The 20,915-nt window shown below is 41.4% G+C and overlaps 1 long non-coding RNA gene across 1 annotated transcript; it reads right to left on the bottom strand.

Annotated features, from left to right (window-relative positions):
- Window positions 1–1,467: 1,467 nt before the first annotated feature.
- LOC135091927 (uncharacterized) lies at window positions 1,468–19,922 on the bottom strand. The gene is made up of 2 exons (XR_010262703.1): window positions 19,486–19,922; window positions 1,468–3,025 (listed from the first exon to the last, which is right to left on the bottom strand). It is a non-coding gene; the product is annotated as an uncharacterized LOC135091927 (long non-coding RNA).
- Between the last annotated feature and the right edge of the window lie 993 nt (window positions 19,923–20,915).

Raw genomic sequence — 20,915 nt, 5'->3', positions numbered from 1 at the left:
TGATTGGCTGGGCTGGCGAGGTATTGTTTCAGTTCTCTCGGTTCCTTTTGTGTTTCCTTATGAGTTAAGGTTTGGGAGGTTGATACAAATGGGTTTAATAATTGCAAGGGAAGGGAATTAAAGGCGATCTCAGGTGAGTCTCTAATACACGTGAGGGTAAATTAGATATCACAGGTAAATGAAAGAAAAGTGAGTGAGTTTCTGAAAGATGATGCACGCTATTTTTCTCTTCACGGATTAAGAAATGATGATCTATGCTATTTGTTGCTATTTGCTGCACTGCCTTGTTGATTAAAGGGATTGAATCTATCTTCAGTTTGTCTACATTGCTTGTTAGAATGGTAGTAGTAGTAGTAGTAGTAGTAGTAGTAGTAGTAGCATCAGCAGTAGACTCTAAATAGATAGATAGATACTTCGTCATTCAGATAGTTAGTAGTTAATAGATAGGTTAGTCAGTCACCTGATTAGTTCGTTGATAAATTAGTATATAGTCAAGTAGTTACGTATTTGATATGTTAGAAGTAGTAGTAGTGGTAGTAGTAGTAGTAGTAGCTGAAGCAGTACTAGTAGCATTAATAATGGTAGTAGTAGTAACAGTAGCAACACAAACCACAACCTTGATATAACACACAACAGTTACCAGCACCAATCCACACTGGCTGGGAGGAGAACCACAACACCCAGCTGAGAGAAATACGAGTGAAGAGCCGGACTAGCTTAACGCACACAGGAGTTCTGCCCGTGTATGGCTGAAATTACTGGGCACGGGAGAGCTGCAGGCCTCGCGATACGCCAGAATGTGAAGAAGCTAAGATTTAAAGGCAACGTCCATCTCGTGTTAAAATGTAAAGATAAAAAGAAATAGGATACAAAAGACGAACGAAAACAGTAACTAGAGAAAACGAGAACAACAGTCGCAGAAGAGTAATGCCCATGTGAAGTATAAATGAAAGAATAGAAAAAAAAAAGGGTACTAAAAACGAGCGAAAACAATGACTAAAGAAAACGGGAGCTACAATCACTGAAGATCATTGACTTTTCGGTTGCGTTTCGAAGTACAGTCAGGAGAGAAGGTCAAGACTGGAGGAGGAGGAGGAGGAGGAGGAGGAGGAGGAGGAGGAGGAGGAGGAGGAAAGCATAACGCATGAGTCTGCCTTCGGAAAAGTTAAATACGTGTCTTGACTCATTAAAACTAGAACAAAGCCTGAGTGAATCGTTGCAAATTACTAGTGTGTGTGTGTGTGTGTGTGTGTGTGTGTGTGTGTGTGTGTGTGTGTGTGTGTGTGTGTGTGGTGACTGACACGACCTGTAACTCACAAAAACTTGCTTTCACATTAAAAAAAATAAATAAATAAAAACACATCAAAAAAGAATAACTGGCCGTGAAAGATGGACGCAAAGCTCAAAAGGAAGAAGGTGCGCCAAGAAAAGCGGAATAAATATAATGCATGTAATAAAACCATAAAAATAAAGCAATAGAGATTTATTACACGATAAGAAAAGCTCCAATTGGCAGCACATTTAGAGATAAAAAGGTTAGCTCTGGTGACTCAACCTTCATCTTTTTCTTTTCTTTATTCATTTCCTCTCTATCTTTCTCATTCTATTCCTCAGTCTCTCCAATCTTCCCTCTCCCACTCCTTCCTCTCTCTCTCTTTTTGTCTTCTTTTCTATTATCTTTTATTTCTTCATTTATTTCCTGCTTTTTACATTTTCCTTATTCCTTTGTGTTTTTTTCTTCACTTTTTATACAGTCTGTCTATAATTTCTACACAACCGTTTTTCGTTCACAATACACTACTTTTTTTGCATATATTTCACAGGAACACTACCACATTGCAACACACAAATACACAACGCCTACACTTACACCCTCACCACTCAAAGCACACCATACTTCACTCACTACACCCTTATCACAGCCTCACCGCACTCACCACAACCTCACCACAATGACATCACAACCTACAGCCTCGTCATGCCCCCATCACAGTCTTATCACCTCGCCACATCCACGACACCCTCATTACAACCTCATCACGTTCATCATAACCAACGTACACTCAAAAGTCTCACCATACAACTTCTTCACGACCTCATCACCAGTGCATCACCAAACGCATCACAGCCTCACCACAGTCATCACACCTCACCACACTCACCACCGACTCATCACAACCTCACCACACTGGCCACCATCTCAGCATTCTTCTCCCCCACCCTCATCACGATAAGAAGAAACCCACACCAGGTATTCAGCTATAATTCAATTTACGCAGGTGAGATTAGAGTGAGGCACACAATTTGCGAGTCTAAGTAATAAAAATGGTAACCTATCCGATATTTAGGCCTCGTAACGTGTTATTTGCATTACATCCCAAAGGTGTGTACTGTGACAGCTAATCTCTTATTTTTCTGGTAACGATGCAGCTTCAATACACCTTCTGTCTCTCTAAATTGCAGTGAGGCAGGTGCAATCAGAGGCAATCATCGCCCCTACACGACCAACGAGGCTCATCATCTGCCCTAATGCCACGTCTCGCCGGGAAGAATGCTGGGATTAAGCTGCAAAATTCCTCAGGTTAGGACACATTTCCCAGATGAATTGGATGCTAACCTCCCCGCGTTCCTCCCTCACCTGCATTAACTTTAAATGAAAAGACGCTGACCTTGCCTCACCTGATGTTTTTTTTTTTTTTTTTTTGCGTATTTATTTATTTATTTTTTTCTAGTGTAATTTCACTTTAGAAGTTTCTCACATTATTTTTACTGGATTTATAATATTAGTGTTTTCTTTCAGTGATAGTATGATAGCAGCTTTCCTCTCTCTCTCTCTCTCTCTCTCTCTCTCTCTCTCTCTCTCTCTCTCTCTCTCTCTCTCGTGACTGCGTGTAAACATTAATTAAATTGGTTAAATTGGCTGAATACTGCATTTTCGTTTTGATCCAGCGTGACTCACACAGACGCGCCCGTTACTCAGCCCGCCAGCATCGTCCGCAGGTTAATGAGTTCTTCTTTCACTTACCTGTAAAGAGAACATAAAGTATCATAATAAAAATAGTTGTCATGTATAATAAAGTACGACAAGAAAGTGTTACAATAAAAGAAAATATTAGAGTAAGAATTGTGCAGTTATCTAGAACAAAACATTACAAGAAAATACTACAATAAAAATAGCCCATTTACTTGTAATAATATATCTTGCACGCGCGCACACACACACACACACACACACACACACACTTATATCAACTTTCCCACTCGATGACAGACACACACTTACACGAATCCTCATCAACTTTCACTTATATTTATCTATAATTTTACTAATATATAACACATCTAAATAGAAAAATGTATATTCAACCTGTTCTTGGAGATTTTTCACTTATGCAATTTTTTGAAGAGTCAAAAATGTCTTATAAAATTTTTCTTCTCTTAAAAAACATTTTTTTTTCTTTTCAATATTTAGCTTCACTCACGACTTTCGCTTGTAGTTAATACTTATAAACTATTAAATTTTCTATAATATACGTGGCGTGATGCAACAAAACCAACTCCACTTAGACGAGAGAGAGAGAGAGAGAGAGAGAGAGAGAGAGAGAGAGAGAGAGAGAGAGAGAGAGAGAGAGAGAGAGAGAGAGAGAGAGCCAAAATATAACCTGATCGATAAATATATAAAAAAAGATAAACAATACCTGAAAAATATTAAGAAGAAGAATTATTTTTAATTACATAAACGTAATAACAAAACGTTTACAAGTAAATAAATAATAAACAAGGAGAGATAATGAAAGCAAGCCAAACAAAGGAGAAAAAAATATTTACCTCATTTTATTCTTCCCTCGTCTCTACTTCCCTCCTCCCCCTGCCCTCATCCTTCCCTCCCTCCCTTCTTCCTCATCCTTCCCTCCCTCCCTTCTTCCTCATCCTTCCCTTCCTTCCTCCTCACCCTTCCCTTCCTTCCTTCTAATCCTTTCCTTCCTCATCCTTTCTTGTCTCTGCCTTCATCCCTGCCTTCATCCTCACCCTTCCGCTCCTTCCCTGCCCTCATCCTCCCCTTCCTTATTACCAGCACCTCATCACTAACCATGCCACTCCTTCGTCTGCTCCCTCATCTCCATCATCACATTAGCACAACAGCTCTCCTGGCCAGGTAATTAGAGATACACCTGAGGAAGACATAATCAGGCCACTGGGAATGTACATGAGCTACTTGAGAGAATATCTGGCTTACTGTTTACAAATCATCTAAACTTGGATGCCCACAAGATCCTGCGCCGAATGTTTATGGTCATATTGCAGACAGGTAAGTTGGTTATCCCGCAGAAGGCGTGGCGTGGGTGTTAATTAGTCCACCTGACACCCCAAGACAGGTAAGGTATCAGTATTCTTGGAGGTCATTGTGGAGAGGTGCCTTGTTTGTGCTTTTTTTTTTTTTTTTTTTTGGTGGTCTCATTTGATTTGGTTTAGTTTTTTGTTAGGTTGGATTGGAAGGTTGTTGCTGTTGTTGTTGTTGTTGGTGGTGGTGGTGGTGGTGGTGGTGGCAGCAGTAGTAGTAATAGCAGCAGCAATACCAACACCACCTCCTCCTTCACCACCACCACCACCACCACCAGTATCAGCAGCATCATATCATTACTACCGCACATCCAGGCCTATCTCTCCGCCCCCTATCATTACAGCTTATGATCTTCCTTCATCATGCTGTGCACACACCTTATCACCAGTACCTGACTCCAGGATCACCCCGTAACTCTGCCTGCCTCGTGATCCCATTAGTATCTCCCTTAATATTTTCCACCGCAGGTATTTCCTTCCTTCCATTCATCCACATCAATTACCTGAAGCAATTTTCACCTCGTCGTACCTTGTCCTCATTTCCCCCTTTCATTTTCCCACAAAACTTTCCAATTTTCACAGCATCTCTTCAAAAACGCAAAAAAAGAAGAGAAAACCATATGATAACAATCCCTTATCGCCTCTAATATCTCGGTAAACATAGAGATTATCCCTAGAGAAAAACTTTTGGCAAGAGCTTAGCGAAAAAAGAGGATAGCCTTTCTCTGCAGATAAGCATCGAAGCAAGTAAGTGAATACCTTTTAAAATTACGAAGGTAAGATTGTACATTAATAGCACCTTCCCTCCTCTAGTACCTACCTGGTCAGCGTGGTCAGGTGTGCGGAGAGAGAGAGAGAGAGAGAGAGAGAGAGAGAGAGAGAGAGAGAGAGAGAGAGAGAGAGAGAGAGAGAGAGAGAGAGAGAGAGAGAGAGAGAGAGAGAGAGAGAGAGAGAGAGAGAGAGAGGCAGACAGAAAGACAGACAAACATATAAACAGACAAACAAAGACAGACAAATACTGCCAAACTTAAATGCATAAAAAAAAGATACAAAAAATACACTAAAATTTAATCATACAATTTCATTATTATTTTTGTTTTTCACCATCACCATCATAATAATTTCTTCACCTCACGTACGAAGTTTTCCTACCACCACGCCTCCACCTTCGCCTGTAGGCTGGACAGACAGAGAGAGAGAGAGAGAGAGAGAGAGAGAGAGAGAGAGAGAGAGAGAGAGAGAGAGAGAGAGAAACCCACGTCACAATACCTCCCTCTCTCAATATCAACACACACACACACACACACACACACACACACACACACACACACACACAATAACTCCATTTTTTCTCATCACACAGACCAGGGGACTTCATTTGCCACGAGGGATCACCTGGCTGGCTACCTGTCTTGGCCCCGTACCTGCCCCCACCTTCAGTAAACACCTGCCCTAATTAACCTGTCTTGTGCTCGGTCTCCTATCACATTTCTTGCCGTTCAGTATTAGCATTTTCATTATAGATAACATCACCCCAAGCGGCGGGGCAGCAGGGGAGGGGCGGGGCAGCAGGGAGAGGGGCACGGCAGCAGGGAGAGGGGCACGGCAGCAGGGGGAGGGGATGGGCAGCAGGGGATTACAGTAGCCACTCTTCCTCTTGTCCCTTCCATTTAACTCTGGCTAAGTAAGCTGAGGAGGACAAAAACACGAAATGAAACCAGAACTGCATGACCAACTGCCTGGACTGACTCTTGTGCCCCTCTCTCTCTCTCTCTCTCTCTCTCTCTCTCTCTCTCTCTCTCTCTCTCTCTCTCTCTCTCTCTCTCTCTCTCGCTTGCAGCATTGTGGGCTCCTCGTAAACAAGGCGGGATGCAACACAGCTATCGAGCATCGCGGGGCCTTGCTTGCCTCCAAAGGTCAGCCTGTCGCCGCACACATAAACCTTTATTAGCGAAAAAAGTGGCCTGATACAACCTTACCCTTAGATTGACCTCGCTAACCTCCTCCTCCTCCTCCTCCTCCTCCTCCTCCTCCTCCTCCTCTTTTCTTTCTCCTATATCCTTCTCTTGGTTCTTGCCTACGTCTTAATCCTTGGTCTCTTGCTAGCCGCCTCCTGCTCTTCCTCTTCCTCCTCTTCTTCATCTTCCTTCTCTTTCTGTTCCTTCTTCTCATAATCCTATTTCTCTGTCGTTGCTGTTGTTGTTGTTGTTGTTGTTGTTGTTGTTGTTGTTGTTGTTGTTGTTGTTGTTGTTGTTGTTGTTGTTATTGCTGTTGTTGTCATTGTACTCCTTTTCTTCCTCTCTTCTTTTTTTCTTTTCTTCCTCTTCCTTGCTCACATCTTCATTCTCGTTTTCTTCGCCTCCTTCTTTGGTATTATCGATCTGTGTTCCTTCCCTCTCCTTTCTTCTAATTTCTTACTATTATTAAATGATATCTACTTTTCTTTCGTGTTCAAGTTCCTCTATTTTTTTCTTTTTTCTTCTTATTATCCCCCTCCTCCTCCTCCTCCTCCTCCTCCTCTTCCTCCTCCTCCTCCTCCCATTTCCTCAGGCTTCTAGATACCCAGTAATTGAGTGATTCCGCGACTGGTCAGCCTCTGCACTTGTTGCTCTGATAACTGACTGACGGAGTGGGTGATTACTGATAGCTGACTGACCGTAAGATTGACTGACTGGATGATTGACTGACTGGCTGAGTGAATAACTACGGGTATTGATATTATTAATTGATAGGAAGAATATGTAGCTGATAAAATAACTGAATGCATGACTGACTGACTGACTGAATGAAGGTTGACTTAACTAAAGACTGAGTAGGCCTGATGGTAACCTGACTGAACGACTGAACGACTGACTCACTCACTGACTGACCGACCAACTGAACAAATGACGAAATGAGAGACAGGCTGACTGATTGACTGACTGACTGACTGACTAACCGTTAAACTACTAAACCAACAGACTGCCTGACTGACTGACCAACCGACAAAATAAATGATCACTGATTGACTCACTCATTCACTAACTGTCTAAATAAGCGACCACTTGACTGAACGACTCGCTGACTTAACACCAACGTTGCTCAGTGCCAGAAGTAAACAAGAAGATAATGAAGTACCTGACATGTGAATCTTATAAAGTACAAGAAGGAAACAGGGTGGTAACTCGTAACTCGTTCTTGTATTACTAGTTCGGGAGAGAGAGAGAGAGAGAGAGAGAGAGAGAGAGAGAGAGAGAGAGAGAGAGAGAGAGAGAGAGAGAGAGAGAGAGAGAGAGAGAGAGAGAGAATCTTTTACACCTTTAAATGTACATAAACAAAAATAACCAAGGAAGTAAACAGGTTAGAAGGAAAAAAAAATGGGGTTGGATATAACATGAAGCTTAAACGCAATTTGTATACGATAACTTAATTTCTAATAATGGGCGTAACGCATAAAGTGAGAGAGAGAGAGAGAGAGAGAGAGAGAGAGAGAGAGAGAGAGAGAGAGAGAGAGAGAGAGAGAGAGAGAGAGAGAGAGAGAGAGAGAGAGAGAGAGAGTAAAAATGATGAAAAGAAAAGAAATAATTGAAGAAATGTGGAAAAAAGTGTACAAGAGAAAAGATAACACCAAGAAAATCAAAGGAAAAGATGAAAAAAAGAAACTATACAATAAAAAAAAATACGAAATGTGCATAAAAGTATTGAAACGACAGAAAAAAACGTAATAGACAAAAACCAGCAGGGAATAAACAACAACAACAACAACAACAACAATAAAAAAAACAAGAAATAAAAAAAAGAAAAAGAAAATGCAACATAACAGTTAGACAGGTGAGCAAAGAGAGCAGAAATTAACCAAGTAAAGCTCAGGTGAGTCTTCCAATACAGGCAGGTAACGCCATCCCAAATCCCTACACAAAGTTTCAGGTGTGCAGTGGAGCGAGAGGCAGGCACACGAGGCATCACATCTCACCTGGGAATTAGCAGAGGCAGGTAACAGGTAAGCTGGAGCACCTGTCGACGCACAAGCCTCAAGGAAAATACCTGCTGTGATTTTCTTTTTTTACCTGTACTTTATTTGTCCGGAAAAATTTGCATGTGTTGATAAGGAAATTGAATCTTGATCATGGTTTTTCTGCTTCCTGGGTTTGTCTTGTTTGTTCTGTCAGTGTGAGTGTCTCTGTTCGTTCGTTTGTGGATTTGTGTCTGTTTATCTGTCTGTTAGTATGTCTGATTACTTTCTGGCTGTCTATTTCTATTTATCTTGGTATCTATTCATATTCATATCTATATATCTATCCACTAACTTATTTACTTGTACTTTTGTAATCCAATGCTCTCTCTCTCTCTCTCTCTCTCTCTCTCTCTCTCTCTCTCTCTCTCTCTTGCTTGAGGCGAAGAACGTAGCTGCATTCTTCCACACCCGCCCACATATCCACCCACACACCCACCCATCCACCCTGACACACACACACACACACACACACACACACACACACACACACACACACACACACACGTAGGGGTCCAGAGTCAAGTCTTAGCTCACCCTGATCCGTTACCAGGGCCACCGAAGGACCTGACATGACCTCATAAAACCACCTCATATACCCTAATTTGACCCTTGGCCTCTGACACTTCTTGCTGTTGGCTTGACCTTCCCAGTGTAAGGGTTCGAGCCCCGGGTCACCAATATCACAAAGACGTGGCTTTTAAATAATATTGGACACTGCAAATAGGAAAAAGGACATGGCTCTCTCACTCTCTCACTCTCTCTCTCTCTCTCTCTCTCTCTCTCTCTCTCGCTCTAAAAAAATTAAATCCTATCTTTAATTATATTACAAAACACCCTTGGGATAGTTAAGGAATTGAATCCTCTTAGTATTTCCATGTAAATGTCTGCACGTTTTATAAAAGGAATCGAGGAATGCTGCGGACGATTGTTATTCTATTATATGATCTTTCCCTTGACGAGGCGAGAGAAGCTGAGGCTGGAACAGAAGAAGGAAAATGACAAGAACGAAGAGGGACATAAAGATTGGCACAAGACAGTTTTGGTGTTACGACTCGTGGTGGGGAGAAGGAAAGACAACGGGAAAGTGAAGGGAAACAACCAAGACGAAATTATTAAATGAGAAAAGGATTGTTACATGAAATGATACAAAGTCACGCGTGGAAAGCAACAACACAAACAAAACATTACAAGTTCTCTCTCTCTCTCTCTCTCTCTCTCTCTCTCTCTCTCTCTCTCTCTCTCTCTCTCTCTCTCTCTCTCTCTCTCTCTCTCTTCCCCTCCTTCTTCTACTACTAATACACCTATTCTACCATCAGTACCACTATTACTATTACTACAACTACTACTACTACTACTACTACTACTACTACCACCACCACCACCACCACCACCATCACCACCACCACCACCACTACCGCCACCACCTCTACTCAAAATGCAACAAAATTCGCCCTTAAACCAGGTTCTTCCCAAGGGTCGGCCGAAAATAATGTTGACACAGGTAGTAAATAAGACAAGGATCACCTGAGCACCGTCATTAGGGGTCGCCAGGGCAGATGTGGTGGTGGTGGGGGTGGAAGCGATAAATTAGGCACAGGTAATGACATCTTTTAACACCTAATGACTAACAAGGTGTCTCCAGTGCCAGGTATCTTGATGAAGTATGATGGGAGTGTAACTTGAGGCAGAACAACAACGAAGATAACGACGATGACAACAACAATAACAACAACAACAACAACAACAACAACAACAACAACAACAACAACAACAACAACAACAACAACAACAAATACGACGACGACATTGAAGAAGAAGAAGAAGAAGAAGAAGAAGAAGAAGAAATCAATAACATTAACGAAAATTATAGTAGTAGTAGTAGCAGTAGTAGTAGTAATAGCAGCAGCAGCAACAGCAGTAACAGTAGTGGTAGTAGTAGAAGGAATATCACCTGCAATAATATTTTTAATTATAAAACACTAAACATGGATAATCAACCCAACCACATAACCTCAGAATATCTTAAAATACTTAGCAGACTGGAGAAAAAATCAATAAAAATGACACCTGAGCTGCCGCCTCCCTTCTTTGCCCAGGTAAGGGGAAACGTAGCCACTAATTAAGCGACGTTGATTATCACACCTGACCGCCTGCGACAGTATATTAAATTGGTAATTACCAGTAATTAAGAGACTATCCAGGTAAATGGGTGGGAGAATCGGCCTCAGGTGTGCGACAGGTAAGGTGGAGGTTAAGAGAGGGTTAAGAAAAGGTGAAGGAGAATAAGTGGAGGAAAGGTAAGGTGAGGGAGGGACGTGAGAGGGAATGTGGAGGTAAGAGGAGAAAGAGGTACTGGAGGAAAGTGGAAGGTAGACAGAAGGAAGATAAAAATATATGATAAAATGAGGAGGAGAGAGAGGGTGATGGAGAGACGTGAGAGGTAGAATGGAGGGAGGGGGAAGAGAGAGATATTAGAAAAAGGATATTTTGGAAGGAAAATGAAGGAGAGGTGGAGATAAATGGGGAGGGAAGAAAGAGAAGAGGAAACGAGATAATACAAGACGGAGGAAGGAATCGGAGAGGTAAAAACAATAAAAGAAAAAAAGTAAGAACAAAAATGAAAAGTACGAAGGAAAGAGAGAGAGAGAGAGAGAGAGAGAGAGAGAGAGAGAGAGAGAGAGAGAGAGAGAGAGAGAGAGAGAGAGAGAGAGAGAGAGAGAGAGAGAGAGAGAGACGAAATAAGCAGGAAAGAATGAGGGAAGAAAGGGGAAAAGGAAGGGAAGAACAGAGAGATGGGAAGGGGAAGAGAAGGATGGGGGAGATTGGGAGAAGATGGGGAAGGGGGAGCACCAAAACCATGGGGGAGGTGATGCATGAAATGTATAATTACACTTGCAACCCTCCCTCTCCCCTTCCCCTCCCCCTTCCCTTCCACCTTTCCCTCCCCTTCCCTCCATCACCTTCCCCTCCTCCCTACGTGAAATTAATGGGGGTGCAAATGCTTAAGACTGAGAGTGGAAACACAGATAAAATAGGAAACAGGGAAATAAGGAAGAGATGAACGGAGAGAAGAAATGTAAAGAAATGCAGGGAAACACAGAAGAGATGGAAATCGAATAGAAATACAAAGAAAATAGATGAAATATGAAACAAGAAATAAAAGAAAAGAAATAAACAAGAAAAATAAACAAAACGAAAGACAAGTCTGGAAAAAAATAAAGACAAAAGAAAACTCTTGGTATTTATATGAAGAAAAAACGAATATTTAAACAAGAAATAAAAAAAGAAAAAAAAAACAATGTAAGGAAAAAGACAATAAAGAAAACCTTGGAAGAGATAAATGCTTGGAAATTGATAATCTAAAAGTGAGATGGAAGTGACGAAAAAAACAAACAAACAAACAAACAAATAAAATAAAACTAAAGTAGATAACAATATAGTAAAATATGAAATAAAGAAAGACAGACAGACAGACAGACACACAGACACACACACAGACAGACACACACACAAAGACAGAGAGAGACGGATTGAAAGATGTTAAGGTGTTGAAGATATAACAAAATGCCGTGGTGACTCTCTCTTCTGTGCACCGTCACAAAATATTGCCGCTGCACGTGTTACCTGGCGCGTGACGTCACCACCTGCGTGACTCGTGAGCCAACAGGTGAGCTAATCAATTTACAGGTAGCTGCTTCTTCTCACCTTGATTTCCGGGCGATAAAGTTTTAGTATGCTATAAAAACGGTTTTCAATCTCTCTCTCTCTCTCTCTCTCTCTCTCTCTCTCTCTCTCTCTCTCTCTCTCTCTCTCTCTCTCTCTCTCTCTGAAACTCATGCTTTACAGTTACGAATATTGAGGGAGAGAGAGCGAGAGCGAGAGAGAGAGAGAGAGAGAGAGAGAGGAGAGAGAGAGAGAGAGAGAGAGGAGAGAGAGAGGAGAGAGAGAGAGAGAAACTGACTTGGTAATGAAGGTTAGGGTTTGGTCATGAAGTCTTTCTAGGTAAACTTATCTTTCTTACATAATAATCAAGGAGATGGAGGAGGAGGAGGAGGAGGAGGAGGAGTAGGAGGAGGAGATGACCGTGGCTTAAATGAAGGATATCACGAGTCACTCTCACACCTTCCCTTTTAATACTCCTCTCAGACCTCCTCCTCCTTCTCCTCCTCCTCCTTTCTCCTCCTCCTCCTCCTCCTCCTCCTCCTCCTCCTCCTCCTCCTTCTCCTCCTCCTCCTCGTTTCTCCTAGCCTGCAGCCTCCCCCACCTGTTTCCTCAGCAACACGTAGTAACTGGCAGTTAAAGGTGACTGGCACACGCCCCACCAGGTGAGAAATTACAAAACAAAAGCACCTGGTTGATATTTTCTTTTATTTCCTTACATCAGTGTCATAAAAAAATAAGATTCCTATTAAATGAGTATAGATTTTTTTTCAGGTGTTTCTGGAGCACCGTAAAAATCTAAAACACTAAAAGCTTTTATTTTTCACATATTTTTCATTATTGTTTATGTATTAATTAATTTATTTTTTTTTTTTTGAAAGGGTATAAAAAAATTGTGTGATTGAAAACATGAAAAATCCAGACAGGTGTTTTCCTGTGTGTGTGTGTGTGTGTGTGTGTGTGTGTGTGTGTGTGTGCAGGTTGTCGCACTCAACACTGCTCTGAAGTCTTCTCGACTGCCCCTGTGACCTCGTGGCCTCGGGGGCAGGTCAGACGAGGACACACCTGCCCATTATCTCGCTTGACCTCCTAAGTGACTAGGTGTGTCTCCCATCGGCGATTTTCTCTTCCTCTTTTTCGCTCTTTCTTTATCTTTCTTTCTCTCTTTCTATCTCTCCCTCTTTTCTTTTCTCAGTCAACAGTCCCCGCCCTCCCATTACTTAATTTGAAGTCACAAGGGTATACACACACACACACACACACACACACACACACACACACACACACACACACACACACACACACACACACAGGGATGAGCCATATTAGAAGCCAATTGAAATTCTTAACACTACAGAAAACAAGTAATAAATAACACGCACCGACTGATTTACCGCTGCAGGAGTAACACACTGGTGCCTTGCCTTCCTCTCCCGCTCTCCCTTCCCCCCTCATTCTCCATTCCTCCGTCCTTGTTACTCGTTGCCTTTACTTTCCTTCCCTCCTTTCTTCCTTCACTAATCCTCCATTTCTCCCAATTTGCTTCTTTTTCTTTCTTTCCCTTACTTTCTTTACTTTCCTAACTCTTCACCTTTTCTTCTTGTTTTTGTTTTTACCTTCATCTTCCTTTTTTTTTTTTCTCTAATCCTACATACCTCCTTGTTTGCTGCTTCTCTACTTCCCTCCCTTACTTTTTTTATTCCTTCCCTCTCTTATTTTTTCCTCTTTCCCTCCTTCCTTCCTTTCCCTTAAATTCCTTCCCTCCTTCGTTCCCTTTCTTCTCCCCTTGTGTCCTTTATTCCACTGCGCTCTCTATGCATTTCTCCTTCTCTATCCTTTTCCTCCCTTCCTCTCTCATACTTCCCAGCTACTATTCTGTTTCTCTCTCCTTTCCTTCCTTCCCTCTTACTTCAGCCTGCCCTTCTCTCCTTTTCTTCTCTCCTTGCCTACTATTTACTTTTCTCGTCTTGTGCTATTTTTTTCTCTCTTTCCTAACCTTCCCATCTCATATTTCTCTCCCTGCATGTATATGTAAGAGGGAAGGAGTGAAGGAAGGAGACAGAAGGGACGAGGTGCTGAGGTGAGTAGCAAGACGTCCTTGACCGATAAACAAGAACAAGAAGAAAAACAAAAAGGAGAAACAGAACACAACACAATTTTCTCCCCTCTTTTGTCACACACACACACACACACACAGTTGATCTTTTTATTTACTTGTTTCCCTTTATTTCATGTGGCTTTACTGCATTTACCCTCTCTCTCTCTCTCTCTCTCTCTCTCTCTCTCTCTCTCTCTCTCTCTCTCTCTCTCTCTCTCTCTCTCTCCAGCACGTCTCCTAAACCTTCCGCCGCGCACTTAACACTCTCAGCAAGGGAGGTGGCGCCCTAAGTTGGCTGTTCCGCTGCCGCTTATATCACCGAGGACTCCGGCACGTCTTACACCTCCCTTCTTTATGACGAGGCAAAAGGGAAAGCATTGCACGCTAAACTGCACTTCCACAAAGGCTTCATAAATAAACATGTGTAGATTTGTCCGCTGCCTAGCTACTTTTTTTTTCTTTTTTTTTTCTATTTTTTGGGCTTGCACTTTTTTTGTTATTTTTCTTTTTTTCCTGGTTCTCATACTTTTTTTCTGTTTGTTTCTTTTTTTTTCTCTTACTGCTTTTGCTATTCTTGTTTCTGTTCTATCTCTTGGTGTTCTTGCTCTTGTTTTTATTCATCATCATCATCATCCTTATCATCATCATTATTATTATTATTATTATTATTATTTATTTATTTATTTTTTTTTTTTTTGTCGTATCAAAACCACGTAGCTTCTGACAAATGTTTTCACTTTTTTATTATTATTTTTATTCAGATAACATGAAACAGTTGGCGTTATTCAGCATTTGACTCTCATGATCTCGGAAGTAATTTTTCGTAAGATTTATGAACGCATTTTTTTTTCTTGCTCAGATTTCCTTTCCTTTTTTTCTCAGGAGTGTACTGACTTTTTTCCTGCTCAGATTTTCTTGATTTTCTACTAGTGTGCTGACTCGCTTTTTCTGCCTCAACCTCTCATTTCCACAAGTTAAAAAGAAATAGAACAATAAGTCAACGTCTGCCCTTCCGTCCAAATCCTGACCTTCGTATCTCACACGTTCCTCCGTCAGTGCCTCCGTCAGGTAAGTTACCGATGCTTGCTGCGTCTTGGACTAGTGACACTTGTTTGTGTATCTTGTTTAGTATCCACTTACAGGAGGCGGCGGCAGGAGAGAGCTGCTACAGGTATCACTTATGGCATTATTTATCATTGCTTACCTGATGCGTCCGCTTGATGAGAGAGGAGGAAAAGATAAAAGACAAAGCTTTCACGAGACTTGCAGCTTCTTTACTGATAAGAGGGAGGAGTTGAATGACCTGGACGTTCTTTAATGAGGAACAGAAACGAAGGGAGTAGTTGGTGACAAGTAAGAGCTGAGGCTTCCCTGGTGACTGTCCGCAGTGCTGTGTGGTGAGGGTAAGGTTAGGGAGGCAGGGAAGTTCAGGGGAGGTGAGTGGTAGGTATGTGACACCTTTTCACACGCGCAGACAGGAGGAAATGGCAAGTACGTGTGTGTGTGTGTGTGTGTGTGTGTGTGTGTGGTGTCAACGGGAGGAAGCAGAAAATATAATAAAGGAATAAATAATAATAATGATAATAATAATAATAATAATAATAATAATAATAATAATAATAATAATAGCAATAATAATAATAATAATAATAATAATAATAATAATAATAATAATAATAATAATATTATTATTATTATTATTATTATTATTATTATTATCATTATTATTATTATTATTATTATTATCACCTTTATTATTATTATTATTATCATTATTATTACTATTATTATTATTATTATTATTATTATCATCATTAAACAATGAAAACGAGAAAGGAAGTGCAATTTATGATTAGACTGCATTTTTTTCATGCAGACAAAATACGTAGTACGTGTCTGTGTGTGTGTGTGTGTGTGTGTGTGTGTGTGTGTGTGTGTGTGTGCGTGTGTGTGTGTGTGTGTATGTGTGCGTGTTCTAGCACAGTGGCCAACGGGGAGGACACGGAAGAGGAGGAGGAGGAGGAAGAGGAGGAGGAGGAGGAGGAGGAGGAGGAGGAGGAGGAGGAGGAGGAGGAGGAGGAAGAGAGGAGGAGGAGGAGGAGGAGGAGGAGGAGGGAGAGGAAGGAGGAAGAGAAGTGCGTGTTGGGCGGCCTGACCACACAAGCCGCCCCCGGAGGCCGCCCCGTCGCATAAGGCACACACGTCACGTCACAGGCAGAGGCAGCCCGGCCATGCATCACCACGCGCCGCCACCTGACGAGCAAGCAGCGCACAGCCTCCACACATCAACCCTCCACTATACTTCGACTCACGGCACTGCACCTGGCCAGTCATCCACCTGGCCATTCACACGTGAGGGAGGGTAAAATTAATCACACCTGTTAAGTAATTTCCGGTGATTTACCTGCATAGACGCTCACGACTCCAGCAGGTGGTTTCTCATCCCAGACTCACATAAGCAAGACAGGTGAAGCGCCGTAAGGAATTGTGATCAGGGCAGGTTAGCCGCGCCCCCTCCCTCACTCCCTCCCTCCCTCCCTTATCCGCTAGCACTCCACACCTCGCTGCTGCAACTCTGTGTATTTATTGTGACGTGAAAATTGCCTCAAAGTCGACTCCGGTGGGTATTTCTCCCTGACGCGTGAGATACAAGGTGATGTGTCAGACGAGGTGTTGCCAGGACACTCAGGTCAGGGGAGGAACTCTGAGCCACTAGAGATTATTAAACATTGCTTGATTAACGGAATGGCGCCACAGTAATGGAGACATATGGCGCTGCATGTCAAATATAGGAGTTTTAAACCGCGTAAAGTCCCGTTAAGGTTCTTTAGGCTAAGTTGGATAAGTTAAAGAAAAAAAATAGATGGATTGAAGATTGAATGGCGCCGCAGCAAAGGGATCGCATGGAGCTGCTCATCAAATATTAGACTTTTTAAGCCATGATAGGTTACGTTAAGGTCCTCCACGGAATGTTAGAGAGAAAACTTGTGGGTGATAAGGAATATTAGGTGTATTAAATATTGCTTGCTTGATTGAATGGCGCTGTAAGAAAGGAATCATATAAAACTGCTCGTTAAATACTGGAGTTTTTAAGCCACAGTAGATCATGTTAAGGTTCTCGACGGAATGTTAGAGAGAAAATACTTGCGAGTGTTGAAGAATATTCGTCATTCTGAGAGTCTGAGTCTGTAGTTTGGTTTATTAAGAAAGACAAGGAGAAATTGAAATTGTAGAGTTTAATTATTATAATTTTGGGAGTTAAGGAAATAAGGACTATTAGAAAGTGATCTTGTCAATATTAAGAAAAAATAAGGTCCGATAAGGATGAACTTTTGGAAAATAAGGTACTTTAGAGAAAATAAAGTCAAGTAAAAGCGTGAACGTTTCAAATATTAAGGAAAATAAGATAAAGTTAATGAAAAGGAGGCGATGCATGTTCACAACAAAATAAGTCCAATTACAGGAATGAGCTTGTGGCTTTTTAAGGAAAATAAGGTCAAACTAAAACCCTGACTCTGCACAGGCCTGACGTCTCAATTAAGGTGAGTGGAAAGTACCCCGGGGGCAACAAATAACAGAGGAAAAAGGTCACAACGAGATGATGATGTTGCAAGAGTGCACGGGTGTGAGTCTACACCTATTAGTCTACCTGGAGTTTACCCTGTGGCCAGCGAATGCCGTAATGAGGACCCCTATGTCTTTTTACCTGCGCAAATTGAGCCAAGTAGGCCTAAGGGTACAGTAATAAAGGCCTAAAACATGTCTCGTAATGGAGTGAAGTAAAATGTCTCGTAATGCTTCATAGCCAAGTGCTTCGTCTGGTGGTTCATTATCTAGGAAGTGAAGCAGTGAAGCAGTGAAGCAATCCAGAAACATGCAACTTTCACTGGGCCGCATTAATGCACGTTAAAGAAATATACGTTCCAACAACCCAGGGCGAGGCGAGGCGAGGCGAAACACTACCAAGCAATGACATGAATAAAAGATAATCCGCGATTGGTTGAACACGGGGGAAGATTAGAGCGAAGGTGACAACTCATGCAACATAACAAAGACGGTGACTCCCGCTCGCCCTGGGGAATGCCACGCCACGGGGAAGAGGAGAAGAGGAAGGGGACGACCGTGGAGGACTGTGTTAATTTCTTCTTCTTCCTCTTCCTCTTCTCCTCCTCCTCCTCCTCCTCCTCCTCCTCCACCTCCTCCATCGTTTTCTCCTTGATATCTTCCTCTGTAACCTATTTAATTTTTATCGCCTTTCCTTTTCTCATATCTCATCTTTATTTCTTATCCTCCTCCTCCTCCTCCTCCTCCTTCTCCTCTTCCTCTTCTTCTTTCTCCTCCTCCGAAGCCAGTGACTACTATTTAATCTTTTTCATTTAATTCTTCTTTATTTCAACTTTTTTCTTTTTCTTTCTTTCATCGTATTTTTTCTAGCTATTTGTCTCCGTTAGTTTCCTTCCTTCATGTCTATCGTCTTCTCTTCTCTCTTTCATCTCTCATCTTTACCAGTATTTATCCTCCTTACACTTTAATTTATCTCCTCTTTCCCTACTCGCCACTCTTCTCCATCTCTCCCTTCCCTCATCCTTGCCTCCGCCTTTTGCTCTCCCTCTCTCTCCCTCTCCTCTCCACTCCCTCTCTTCACCTCTCCCTCGCAGGTCAAAGTTTACAGAGAACATTTCCCTTTATCGCGAAAAATGAATTACTTGTTTCCTACCAAAATAAGAAATAACGGCAGACTTTTTTTTCCTACTTTTCTGTTTTTTTTTTTTCCTCCACTGAAAATAAATTCCCTTTTACAACAGAGATGAAGACAAGCTTTTCCTGTTAATTTTTGCGCCGTGATTCCCCGGACAGGTAAATAAATAAGCAAATATACAATCAATTGAAAACATCTTCCCTTCATAAAATCGTCTGCCCTGAATTTATATTTTGGGGGAGGAGGGAAAAGAAAACGGTTATTGAGGGCCTCGTAAGGACTCGCCATTTTTGGAAGTTCGGCATTAGAGAAGAAAGAAAAAGGAAGAAAAAGAATACGAATTATAGACATTCACATAAATCATCCGCCATTAAGTGAACTTTTGGTAATGGCTGCAGGAACTATAATCCAGGGAACTTATTTTTATATATTAACCGAAGAATTTTATTTATTTTTTTTTGTATTCGCTAAGCATAAAGCAAAAATGGGAAAACGATGAAACGCAATGGAAAAAAAGAGGAAAATAGATAAACAAACATCATTTTCTTGCAACTTTCTTTAAAGATACGTGATAGAAATTTCAACAGCAAAGAAAAAACAAGAAATAATGTAGTTTTTCATTTGGTAAACACACACACACACACACACACACACACACACACACACACACACACACACACACACAGTACTCACCACCTCATCATCATCTACAGGTTAATTGAAAACTGTTACACTGACCTGCAAGAAGAAAAAACAATATTAAATGAAAAATAGCACAATTACCTAAACAAAAACAACTACATATGGTACAAACACACACACACACACACACACACACACACACACACACACACACACACACACACACAACACCTCCCAGATCCCGATGGTATTAAATGCGCAATAAATCTGTTGAACTCAGGAATTACAAGGGGGTGATCTCAAGGCTATAGATAATCCTGGAGATGTATGGCGCGTTTAAGAAATGATGGCGTAATTACCTGGTCCTGAGATTAATTGAAAAACCAGCAAGAAAAATAAAGAAAAAAAACAGCATCATAAGAGATTATTTTCTTTCTACTTTTTCTTCGATTTTTTTTTTTTTTCTTTGGGCGGCTTTTTTTTCTGTGTTCTTCTTGGGTGGGCCAGAAAAAGAGAGAGAGAGAGAGAGAGAGAGAGAGGAGAGAGAGAGAGAGAGAGAGAGAGAGAGAGGAGAGAGAGAGAGAGAGAGAGAGAGAGAGAGAGAGAGAGAGATTGATGGAATGAACGACTTTAGGGATGCTTTGCTAGAAGTCTCTCTCTCTCTCTCTCTCTCTCTCTCTCTCTCTCTCTCTCTCTCTCTCTCTCTCTCTCTCTCTCTCTCTCAAGTAACCAGCAGTTAATAAAGTACACACATTTAATCACGCAGTATTCAATCTTTCTTCCTTCAAACCTAATGGCATTTACGTCCATCCTTCATAAACCTGAAGATATTTTTCATCCACTTCCTCGTCCAATAATTACGACTCATTAATTAACTGCTTTCAGGCCTAATAGATGCTCTCAATCTCTCATTAGTACTCTAAATAATCACTAGAAGTCATTAGCAACGTCCTTTACGATGCTTACTCTTCCCGAAGCTCTCATTAATACTTTGCAATCACCCTCGTATGTTGTATTAATCTCTAGCCACTTGTTCTATACTTGTAAATGGCCCTTGTAACTTCTCCAAGGGTCCAGTGAAGGAGGGGAGAGACATGAAAGGGAAGACAGGAGGGGAAGGAATGATGCGGAGATAAGAGATGCAGTAGTGGTGATCGTGGCAGGGATTAATATCTAGTAGTAGTAGTAGTAGTAGTAGTAGTAGTAGTAGTAGTAGTAGTTAGTTGTTGTTGTTGTTGTTGTTGTTGTTGTTGTTGTTGTTGTTGTTGTTGTTGTCGTTGTTGTTGTTGTTGTTCTTGTTGTTGTTGTTGTTGCTCTTGTTCTTGTTGTTGTTGCTTTTCTTGTTGTTGTTGTTTTTAGTGGCAGCAGCAGCAGCAGCAGTAATAGTAGTAGTAGTAGTAGTAGTAGTAGTAGTAGTAGTAGTAGCAACAGCAGTAATAGTAGTAGCAGTAATAGTAGTAATAGTAGCAGTAGCAGCAGCA

The sequence above is a fragment of the Scylla paramamosain genome, chromosome 38 (assembly GCF_035594125.1).
Source record: "Scylla paramamosain isolate STU-SP2022 chromosome 38, ASM3559412v1, whole genome shotgun sequence".
NCBI lineage: Eukaryota > Metazoa > Arthropoda > Malacostraca > Decapoda > Portunidae > Scylla > Scylla paramamosain.
The sequence above is the reverse complement of the archived record's forward strand: the minus strand, read 5'-3'. Positions and strand labels throughout refer to the sequence as shown.